General features: G+C 40.0%; 1 protein-coding gene across 3 annotated transcripts in view; it reads left to right on the top strand.

Moving 5' to 3' along the window:
• Window positions 1–12,523, top strand: part of Psd3 (pleckstrin and Sec7 domain containing 3) — a 522,390-nt gene that overhangs the window by 51,571 nt on the left and 458,296 nt on the right. For all 3 annotated transcript variants that reach the window (XM_029532004.1, XM_029532006.1, XM_029532005.1), the window contains 2 exons: window positions 167–213; window positions 1,078–1,213. The gene's annotated coding sequence lies outside the window, so the exon portion shown is untranslated. The remainder of the gene's footprint in view (window positions 1–166; window positions 214–1,077; window positions 1,214–12,523) is intronic.

The following is a 12,523-nucleotide window of genomic DNA, read 5'->3' as shown; positions in this document are numbered from 1 at the left end:
TATGAGCCACCATGTGGTTGCTGGGATTTGAACTCCGGACCTTCGGAAGAGCAGTCGGGTGCTCTTACCCACTGAGCCATCTCACCAGCCCCAGGATTTAGTTATTTAGTCATAAAATTAAACCCTATGAATAGCTTTGAAGCTCATTTTAATTTTTTCTCCACAGCAGAATTTCCTTATTTTGCTTCCCAAGAAATAACTATCAAGAACCAGGTATGTATTCTTCCAGTTTGTACATTGGTTACAGGTGTATACATTTAATAGAATGTAGTTATGCTTTGAATGCATTTTAGTTTAAGATTTATTTATTGTATTTTTATATGTATGAATGTTTTGCCCGCCTGCGTGTTTGTAGACCATGTGCATGGAGTTCCCACAGAGACCAAGAGAAGGTGTTGGATCCTCTGGAACTGGGGCTATATAGGATTGTGAGGCACCATGTGGGTGATAGAAACCAAACTCAGGTCCTCTGAAAGAGCAAAAAGCATTTTTCACTGCTGAGCCACCTCTCCAGCTCCTGAAAAATTTTAAATTTTATATTCAAATGTTCCATAGCATAAACCCAAATTTCTTAATTTTAAAATGAGTAAGAGTGTGAACAGACAGCTCCTGAAACAAAGCATACAAGTGGCATTCCCATGAAAATGCTGAGCATCACAAATCATTGGTGAAATACAGATCACAATTACTTCACCAATAACGGCTGTTATCCAAAAGACTAACAATAACAAAAGTACTGTTCTGTAGGTGGCAAAGAGGGAACCCTTGCATGCTGCTGGCTATAATGTAAATTTCTCCAGTCATTATGTAAAACAATATGGAGATTCTTCAGATCAGTAAAGCGAGAAGTGCCACATGATTTAGAAATCCCCCAGCAGTGTATATAACCTAAGGAAATGAAATCAATATGTCAAAGAGACAGCCACACTCCCATGCTCATGCTAGCTCAATTCATAATGGCCACGAAATGGAGAGGACCCGTGTGTGCCACCTGATGAATGGGGGATGAGAATGCAGTGCATATACACAATTGAATACTTATCAGCCACAAGCAGATTGAAATCATGTCATTTGCAGAAAGATGTACGGAAATGGGAATCCTTATTTGGCATGAAATGACTCAAACAGAAAGACGAATGCTGTGTGAAGCCATGTGCTTGTGAAATCTAAAAATGTTCCTCTTCTACGAGTCGACAGTTGAATGCCGACCATGGTAAGCTGGGGAGAGTAAAGGCACAGGAGTGGGGAAAATGTAACCAGTGCCTACTAATCCACATTTTGGCAGGAGCAAGATGTGCGATCATGTCTGAGAATGACTGTAGGCAACAATAGCACACTGTTCATTCCTAAGAGAAGAAGGAAGGATTTTGAAATTGTCCATCAGAAAAAAAATCTGTCAGCTTGAAGAGACAGAAATGTATGTTCTAGTAATATATTATGCATTCTATACACGTAACAAAACATTATATAACAGGTGCAGTTTATTTTCTTAAATGTAAGTTTAAGTTTTTAATGTTATATTTTTATATTAAAGTATAGAGAAGTCAGAGAAAGTGACTTTCCTGACAAATACGGCAGAAATCGCACCTACCTTTCCCATCTGCATTCCATTGGCGATGCTTTGGCACATCGCTAAGATGAGGTTGGGAGTTGTCAACACTATCTGTGTGCTGTGTCCAGGAACAAGGAGGACAAAGGACAGTCACTAGCATTCTTTTACACACTGAGGTCTGTTGAGCTTTGGGTTCCTCTTCTGACAACTGATTATATACTTTTCTTTTCCTTAGTTTGTCCTTTTTTTTTTTTCTGTTGATTTATAAACATGAATTAATGAACACTCAGTGAGAGTCTTAGCTATCTGAAATAAAATATATACTCTAGATTTGCACATTTACAAAATAAATTTGATTACTTAACATGTGCTAGCATACATGTCTAAACAAAGCTTTTTAATGTATTTAAAGGAAGTTTATTTAAATCATATCACAGTTTTATAAATTCAATTTCCCATTATAAATATTTAATACCTATTCTGTTTTATTTCTTTTAGAAATACGAAACTCCACCTATTAATTTCATTAAAATTAAACAGACCTTTATATTATATTGATTTCTAAAAATTACTGGGGTTATGGAAAGTTCTTTAGGCTAATGTAAAATACTTAAAATTAAAACTTAGAAGAATCTGTTTCTTAGATCCAACTGTGGCTAAAGGAGAATCCAAGAACTTATATGACTGACCTTGGGGGAATTATCTCGGTCACTGAGTTCCATTGTTTTCCCCTGTCCACGGGGTATTACTTCTGATGCTTAGTTAGAGATTGTTCTAAAGAGTGAGCCAAGTCACCTGAAGACAATACTAGATAGTGCAAAGCTTATGCCATTATTAAAAATGAGAACTGCAAATACCATTTTAAAAACTCATATAGCTGTCACTAGAAGTAGCTTAATCTTGCTTCCAGTTCCATGGGCATATTCATCCTACTGCTTTCACATATGCTGCTCACTTTGGTTGAAGTACAGATCTTCCACAATCACTACCATCTGTGTGCATGAACATGCACATAGACGTATGTGGGTTTGGTTGGAACAGTTGGCATGTGCCCAACCGTAGTTATGAGTCAAGGCTTCTCTGGGGCATGTGCTTACTTTGAGTTGTTCTATTCCACACAATAGCCTAGGGGGCGGGCCTTCCAGCCCAAGGGCAAGCAGCTCTGGGAGAAGCTACAGAAGTTCAAGTTGTGCTTTGGAGTTTTCTTTCTGTCAATCTTTCAGAACAGGGCAGGTTGTATTCACCTCTGTCAGCACTGAAGCTTTCTTCATCTCCTGCAACTTTGTATCCTGTTTAGCCTACATAGTCAACATCTGACAATTAGGCAGGATTACAGGGTTGTGCCCCACAATGAACTCAACCCATCAGTAGCTCACAGGAGCATCTCGGCCCTCTGTGGGGGATCCTTAGGTGTGGTCAAGAAGAAAAAAAAGACAAGAGTGTGAACAAGAGAAAGAACAGGCTAGGGTCTGGGTGGGTGGAGGTGGCCCACGCCTTTAATTCCAGCACTTGGGAGGCAGCAGCAGGCAGATTTCTGAGTTCAAGGCCAGCCTGGTCTACAGAGTGAGTTCCATGGCTACACACCCTGTCTCGAGAAACCAAAACAAAAAACAAAAAAACAGGCTAGGGTATCATTTTAGCTTTATTAGAATTTTAACAATGTGTTGAAGAAATGAGTCTTTTAACAAGAATATAGACCTCATTATTTTATTCATACAAGGAAACCTTAGCTTGGAAAGCAGCTTCTTGGTGATTACTGTTTGCTCTGCAGTTCAAACCTGCAGCTGATTGGCAGGCAGCAGCAGAAATGAGTTGCAGTAAGGAAGGTCAGAGAATCAGAGGGGTTCCAGGCTTGGTCCTTTCTCCCCTTTCTCAGGGTGGAGTTAATATTAACTTATTTAATAAGCAGATATAACTGCTATATGCCAGGATACTCTAGCTGTGGAGATGAGGCAGAGGCTGAGACAAGGGAGGTCCTGTTCTCCTGGAGCTTAAATAAAGGTGCTGGAGGATAAAATGATGTGCAGAACAATCGACAAATAAATAGAAGTATGGAAATGCCATAAAAATGTGTACAGAGAATGTCATGTAAGCCGTTGTTGTCATTAAAGTTCTTTTGGAAAATAGCATAGGAGAGCTATCAGTCGTCCCTTTCCAAAATGCACATTGAAATATTAATCCCAATGAGATAATACTAGTGGATGGATATTTGAAGGGTCATAGATCACAGGGATGGAGCCCTCATGAATGGGATTGGTGCCAGTTCTTAGAACGGCAACAGAGAGCACTGAAACCTCTCACACTATGTGCCGGCATCAATGAGAGATGGGCTCTCCACTTGACATTGAACATCCCGATCTTGAATTCCCAGGCTGCAGAATAAACTGTGAAGAGTAAATTCTCATAGTTTAGGAGTTTGTCTGGCGTTATTTTGTGGCAGCCCAGTTGAACTCAGACATACGCTGAGATCTGAACAAGAAATGAGCCTTGAGAGTTAAGCAGCAAGAGCGCATCAAGCAGAAGACTCCGAGGAGAGTAAAAGTGGACACAGGAAAGGGACGGGTGACCTGAACTTGTGGGTAAAGATACAGGACCGGAAAAAACATGAAGTGGCTAGCGTCAGATCACGCGAGATCACGCAGACCTCCATGGGGCTGGGCAAAGAGCCTAGGTTATAAGTGCAAGGTTTTTAGTTCCGAGAAAGGTCCACTTTGAGGAGCCTTTGGGACACTAGAAAAGCCATGGCTGCCAGAAATAGGCAACTATAAGATTTAGGAAGTTTATGTGGGTTGATTTCTGGACCAGCTGTTTGAGAGTACAGAGCAACAGAGCAGACAGTGAAGACAAAGTAGCCAATACAGAAACAGTATCCAACTGCGGAGGACTAGGCAGCAGATACGACTGATTCAGTGAAAGTGTCAGTTGACGGAAATGAAATTTTCTGGTGGTGTGAAACAGGCACATAGTCCCGATGATGACTGAGTTGGGTTACTGTGGTTCCTAGAAACCTGAGTACCTGGATCTCAGCTATGCCCCCAGCATCCCATAGTGTAAACTTGAAACAGCAAACCTGCTCCAGAACCGGCACACGCAAACCTTCTCCAAGTTCTAGTTCCATGGGCAAATCCTCACCAGTATGAGCCCCAGTCAGCAGGCATGCTGGAGGCCAGGGTAGCAACATAGTGCTGGGTCACACTAGTAATGACAACACATGCCGGACGAATGCTGCTTTTAACGGCTGAGGATCAAACTCAGAACTCAGTCCCTTTGAGCCTGGGTGCTGTTTAAACTAAGTCTTTAACATTTTCTGTAAATTTAAAGCAGGCCCTGATGAGAGAACACACATGGAAATTGACTATACATAGGACTTGATTGTGCATTCCACAGACAGGTATGTTCCAGGTTAAGGAAAATATGAACTGAAGTTTTTATGCCAGCAACATCTCAGAAAATTAGAACATGTCCATGATTCAACAGCAGTGCCGTGTATAATTACATTGTCTTTCATTTTTGTTGTCAGTAAAACACCTCTATGCAGCCCCAAAGCCCATATGCTCCATTATAGACCATCCCACCTCCTGTGTAAATGAGTGTTTAAATTTTTATTAAGTGCAGTAAAATTGGGCCACAATTGTGAGTCAAAATGAAGCATATTTCAAGGAGATGTCAGTAATACTTCATAAACAATGTATATCGCTGCTGATTTGAAACCATATAAGTACATTATTGACTGGCCAATATAGGCAGCATTTCCTATAGCAAGGTAAACACTAAGAGCATAGTTGCTTTTATTAGAAGTATTTGTCTCTTGGTGTCTTTCTGTGCTCTGTGCATAGTGCACATGCATGATCTCCTTTTCCTTCTGTTGTTCACCTGTTCATGTGTAAGCAGAGGAGCCGAGGGGCCTCTATGGACTCGTGTTCTGCCTTGGGTGCATCATCTGCGTTGCAGTAGCCTCCCCACTAATGTGTCTTCTTTACTCATGGAGCGCCTTGCCTCTTCCTGCAGAGTAAGGGCAAAAACAAATTACCTAAAATAACTTCTTGGACCATAGATATCCAGACAATTATGCAGAAAAGGAAAGAGAGATTAAGGTGGGGGCTCTAGACCACCCAACTGCAGTCTGTTATGCACAGTAAAGTCAGAACCTGCATCATCTCCTATTACTATCAGTTTCTCCAAAATGGAGCTTCCCATGAAAACAAGAGTCAAGCCAGTGTGTGTTCAGGGTTAGGGACATCTGTACGTTGGTTCTTGTTGGCCCGTGCATTTTCAAACAACCAGCGAATGGGATGGAATGACCCCTATAGATGGGATGTGGTGGTTTTTAACTCCTCAAGGTATGAGGAACTGAGAAAAGACTGCTACAACAAAACACCGAGGCTTGACACTGAGTAAGCACCACCTGGAGGAAGCAGAACCTCACTTCTCACGCAGCCTCACCTGTGGCAGCATTTTACCCAGCTCCTGAATAAGTATGCCACTTTCCGCTTTACCTCTTCTGCTCAAGTATGTCTGTCCCAGTCCTCCCGTCTGCTCACAATCTGAGCCTTGACTCAGGACGGCAAGCAGGATGGAATAAAAGAGAGACGATGCAAAGATGACTTTCCTGCCTTTCCCAGGTGCGTTTTCAGATGTGGAAATAGCCGTGAGCATTGCAGCTCATTTTAGTGGTGCACATACATGCTCGTGTGTGTGTGTGTGTGTGTGTGTGTGTGTGTGTGTGTGTGTGTGTGTGTGTGTGGACAGGAAGGGGATCTGATCTTAGTGATGGCTTAACCAGAGATATGGTTTTTTCCTGAACTACTGATGAGGTTTCCTGAATGGAATAGTAGCAATCTCTTCTACCATGAAAGAATCCAGTCGCAGAAAACTCTCTGGTGAGACTAGAAAGCCTGAACAAGCATGAAACAGACACTGGCTTAATGTAGGTGTTGGAACTGTACAGGGATCAAGGAAACATGCAATGTTTGGTGAAAGCGGTACTGCCTCTTGAGAGGAAGAAGCAAAGGAATTAACGGACCAAATATTGGGGGCCACACACTAATATTCCAGCCTCCAGGAAGGCTAAGGCAAGGTGGGGGGCATCAACTAAACTTGCGATTTGGGGCTAAGTGGGATAATATAGCAAAACCCCCTTCTTGAAAGAAAAAAAAAAAGAACTCAGCTAAAACGGGCTATGAAGCTATCACATTCCTAGTGAAGAGGGAGGGTCCCAAATAATCCTCAGTTTTATATTGTTTATTTACAGATAAATTATATATACATCACTAAGCACAGGAATTTACCTGAAGTGTTCAGTCATGATATTACACCCATCCATCACTGTGTTTGTTGAATTACTCCTTAATGATCTTCTGTTTATGGTGCTGTTGGGGAGCAGAGTAACAAACATGGCTAAAACGATGGTACTAAGGTGGGCAAGGGAAGAAGGAGAGGACTGGGAAGCCCCAAGAACTAACTACATTCTGCAGTGAGGCTTGGAGAACAAAAAACTTTTATAGGCTGGGGCTCTCTGTGCCTTGTGTGCTTGCTAAATAGGAGAGTAGTTGCAGACTTATCCCCATGTGGTATTTTCATAGGCAGATTCAGGGTGTTGATGGGTTGAGTCAGTGAGTGAGTCACACCCCGCTCCACCCAGAAATAAAGCCACAATGGAGTGTTTCAGAAGACAGGTGTGAGTCATTCCGGAGCATTGATCCATACTGTGACATCACCACTGCAGCCTGTTATGGGGCCACAGGGTGGTTGAACAAGTAGCAGTTGCATCTGCACTCAATTGAGTTCTATTACATTAATCATAGCAAGGCCAACATCTGCTGCTTGCTTTTTGGTTTACCAATAATCTCGAAAATGAATGGGGAAGGCTTGGTAATAAAGCTTTGATTGTAGAAAACTGGGTTCTGATTAAATTTTGTTTAGCATGTGTTTGTAGACACCAGTGTCTTATGGGGGTTCTCAGACTTCACAATTACAGTTAAGAGTTATAACAGCAAGTATCCTTTTAAAAAGCATCTTATGATTAGTCATAATATATTCATACATATGTATAAACAGTGTGTGCAAAAAAAACCCAAAACTGTTCACTACAGTATATTTCTTGAAATAATAAATATCCAATAATAGAAGGCCAATTGTTGAGTATTATTTAATTAGATTATACTCTATCATCTAATAAGATGTGTAGAACTCTGAACAAGTAAAAGAAATAGTCATATATATATATATATATATATATGTTCATATATAATCATATATATACACACATATATATGAATGAAATGAAAGAAGGTAAAGAGTGAATAAAAATGAATGAAAGAAAACAGTGTTACAAATGGCTATATAGCTGGATATTTTTGCGGTTTAAATATGAATGGCCCTCATAGGTTCCTATATTTAAAATCAGTTCCCAAGTTGGTGAAACTATTTGGGAAAGATTAGAAGGTGTGGCCTTGTTGGAGGAAAAATATGCTCTCTCTCTCTCCTCTCTCTCCTCTCTCTCTCTCTCTCTCTCTCTCTCTCTCTCTCTCTCCTTCCCCTTCCCCCATCTGTGTGTGTGTGTGTGTGTGTGTGTGTGTGTGTGTGCGCCTCATGGTTGTGGATCAAGATATGAGCTCTCATACATTCCTTTGTTCCACCAGCATGGACTCTGTCCCTTTAAAATATTAAATCAAACCAAATGCTTCCATCTGTAAGTTGCCTTGTTCATAATATTTTTATCACAGTAATAGAAAACTATGACAGATGCTTTGTGTGAAAAGAACACACGGGCTGGCAAGCTGGCTCAGTGAGTAAAGGTACATACTACCAAGCCTGACGACCTGAGCTTAATACACGAGGCCTACAAGGTGCATGGATACAACAGATACCTGCATGTTGTTCTCTGACTGCCACACCCAAGCTGTGGCATGAATGTGTCCAACACAACAAATAAATAAAAGTAAAAAAAAAAAAAAACAAAAAAACTTTAAATAATTTTTATAAATATATAGATGTATTTATATTAAGTGTGAAAATTGGGCATAGTATTTTGAAAATCAAGGGCTTGTGGCAATGTAGTCAAAAAGAAAGAATTGGTTTGTTAAAGCTAGCTTTGTGCTTAATGTGACCTTTAAAGCATGTTAAGCCCTAAAGAAAAGTGCGTAAACTCATTCAAGTATTCAGAGATCAAGTCCGTCACATCACCTCTTACTGAAAATCTTCTAAAACGATTCCAAGTTTCCATGGATAAGGATTCAAGTGCCCTGAAGCAATTGTGTTGTTAATGTTTTTAGACTGCCATGTTTTCTCTTTAACACCATTTTCAAAGAGTTTGGAGGCATTCTTTCCCTAGATATGTTCTCTCTTAATTCAGACACTCATTGATCTAATCATAAAAGGAAACCATTAGAGGTACCCTGTGCCAGATATTACTCATGCTTGATAAATTGCGCACCCAAGGGAATGTGAAAAGCACATCCATAAAAATAGAATGTAATTCGCATTGATTAAAACAGCATGTGCCAGGCAGCGCTTTTTATTGAAGATGAGAAGTGGCATTAAGTATCAAGAAATTCAACAACTGAGTGTAGGAGATGAATGGGGCCCTGTGAGTTTCAATTACTCAGCAGAATGTTTTGGTTGTTTATTTTGTCGTAGGTGGTGTGCTGAGAATTAGCAAGAGAACAATGTGGTCAAAGAGAAAATCAGCTCATAATGGCAAAGCAGTGCCCAACATGCTATAGTAAAAGCAAAGAGGAAAATGCATGCAAGCAAGTAAAGAGGAGAAGAGGCCATAGAATACACAGATACAAAACAGCACGCATCTATGGAAGAAATTTCTGTGTAGGGAAAGGCAAGTGTGCTGCTGGCCCTGTTTGGAAAGACCCAGATGTCAAATTGACTGTTGCACTCTACAACTTTATTTTGGAATCTAATAAACATTAACGCTTAATACACACCATGCTCAAAGTTAGGCATCTTATTCTCCCAGCCTTTCCCCCGTGGACTCTGGGATCCTCAATGTGTTTGCCTTTTTTTCCTTCAGTTCTAGATAACTGTTTGTTCATTCTATCCTTAGGCCAAATACTGAGAAGCTGTGGTGTGTGTGTGTGTGTGTGTGTGTGTGTGTGTGATGCATATAAGAACATGTGTATGTGTGGGTTCACACTCTGATGCTTACACTTAGGGAGGCTAGAGAAGAACACTGGGTGTGCTCTTTCACTGTCGACATTAATCTTTTGAGACAGGGTCCCTCACTAAACCTGGAACTGTGTACTGGCTAGAGTGGTTGGGTAGCAACCCCCACTATGCTTCTATCTCCCATGCTCTTTCTCTTGTGCTGGGTTACAGGCATACGTGGCTACACCTGGATTTTTACATGATTGCTGATGATCAGAATTCAAATCTTATTCATTGCAAAGCAAGCACTCACCCCTGAGCCCTCTCTAACCCCTAGAAGCCACTGTGGATGATAGAACAGATGTTTCTTCCATGCTCTCCTAGGGAGATCATTTCTCCATCTTTGGACTAGAAAACTGAAGTATTATATTGTACTACAAGGGGTAACAGGTATTAACTTAAGGACTTTATTTTTGAGTAAACTTGTTTATAGGTATAATTTTTTAAAGATTTATTTATTTATTATATGTAAGTACACTGTAGCTGTCTATAAACATCCCAGAAGAGGGCATCAGATCTCAGATGGTTGTGAGCCACCATGTGGTTGCTGGGATTTGAACTCAGGACCTTTGGAAGAGCAGTCAGTGCTCTTAACCACTGAGCCATCTCCCCAGCCCAGATATAAATTTTAGTTCTACTAAAACTTGTCTGTGTACCATATCTGATGTATCTGCCAATGCTACTGACTCTGCTTAATAGGGCCCTACATGTACAATGTGACACCTACACCTAAGGTCCAGAAAATATTTCAAAAGAGATGGTAGAAACAGACATCTGCTGTGAGATAGTGTCTTCTATATATGACAGGGAATCTTGACAGTGTGGCCCCCTAAAGAAGACCTGTGTAATTACAATACCAGCTAATATGCCAATACTACTGTAGACATTTTCAAAAGGTGTTACCCCTCCATGAACTACAGGCAACTAATGACTGCTGAGGGACAGATAACTCATAAATATGCATTTGGACTAGTTGTGTATTTCTGTAAATGGTCTCCATCTGCTGCAGGAAGATTTGGGATGAGGGGTAAGAGCTGAATTTACCTGTAGGTTGGGGGAGAAGGGAGAACTTATCACTGTCCATCTCTTAAGCCAGTATGATTACTAACTGCATTCTAACAGTGCTTATCCTTATGCTCAGAAATAGTATGAATTTCTTTCTAATGAAAGAAATCAAAGAGGTTCAAAACAGAGAGAGGCCAGACTCATGGATAGGATGATTCAGTATGGTCATGGTGCCACATCTTCCCAGTGTGCTCTATGGAGTCAGTGCAACTTAATCAAAATCCCAGAAAAATATTTTGTAAGCATTAATAAATTCTGGAGTTTACATGGAGAGGCAGAAGACTTGGAATGACTACCACAATAAAAAAAGAAAATGAACTTTGAGGAATGATTGTAGTCAACTTCGAGACTGTGAGGTTTTTTGAAAAATACTAGACAAATCATCAGTAGAATGGAAGAGAAAATCCAGAAATCAACCCAGAAAAATAGAGTGAACTCATTGCCAACAAAGGAGCAAAGAATGTAGAGAGTATCATCTTTTCAGCAGATGGTACTGAAACTACAAGATATTTACATGCAAAAATTGTAGAGATAGCTCTTATGTCATAAAAATGAACTCCAGTTGGATACAAATCCAAATATAAACTACAAATGTATAAAACTCTAACGCATGAGAAAAACTAAGTGGCCTTGCATGTGTTGATGAAAATTAAAAACTTCTGTTCTGTCAAAGTGTTAAGAGAATTAAAAGACATTCCACACACTTTCAGAAATATGAACTTTGTATACAAATTATACAAGAAATCTTAAAGCCAACTTCAAATGAAAAAAATATAAAAACGGGTGGAAATATCTGAACAGATGCTCATCAGAGCCAGTGTACAAGTTACAAATAAGATATGGAAAAGTACTCAATATATGTCATTGGGGAACTGCAAATAAAAGAGTCCATACAACTATTTGTGTGGTTAAAATCCAGACACTGGCAAGTCAAGTGCTATCAAGGACAGGGGCTAACAAAAGCACCCATTCATCGCTGGTAGAAATGCAAAATAGTACAGCAACTTTGAAAGACATTTTGAAACAGTTTTATAAAACTAAAAATAGTCTTAGTATATGATTTATGTTCCTGTTACTTTTCCAAATGAGTTGACATTTTTTGTCCATGACAACTTTTTTCATAATAACCAAAACATGGAAGCAAAATGATGCCCTTCAATAGGTGAATGGATATAGTGGAATAATATTTAGTGACAAGAATAAATGAGCCATCAATGAGGTCACCAAATGAGAGCAAACAGCCTTAAATGTATTTTGGTAAGTGGAAAAATATCTAGAAAGGATACATACTTTGATTTCTACTGAATAGAATTATTGAAAAGGTAAAGCTGATCCTCAGGTTTTAGAGGTTGATGGGGGGGTGAAGCTGAGCAGAGGGAAGGGAAGGAATATTAGGGCAGTGAACTATTTGGTACAGGGCTTGTTATCACCAAAGAAACTGCACAAGCAAGCCACAAGCACATGCCATAATGCATTTGTCTATATGCAGAAATCAGCACAAAGAGGGAATCTAGTATTAATTATGGATTTTAGCTAACAATAACATATCAATATTGGCTCATCAAACTAACATATGTATCACATGAACATAAGGTGTTAGCAGTATAAAACCAAGTGGGCTATATTGAAAATGACTTTCTGCCGGGTGTGGTGGCGCACACCTTTAATCCCAGCACTTGGGAGGCAGAGGCAGGCGGATTTCTGAGTTTGAGGCCAGCCTGGTCTACAAAGTGAGTTCCAGGACAG

Source organism: Mus pahari, chromosome 19, assembly GCF_900095145.1.
Source record: "Mus pahari chromosome 19, PAHARI_EIJ_v1.1, whole genome shotgun sequence".
Taxonomy (NCBI): Eukaryota; Metazoa; Chordata; class Mammalia; order Rodentia; family Muridae; genus Mus; species Mus pahari.
This window is presented reverse-complemented; position numbering and strand designations above follow the sequence as displayed.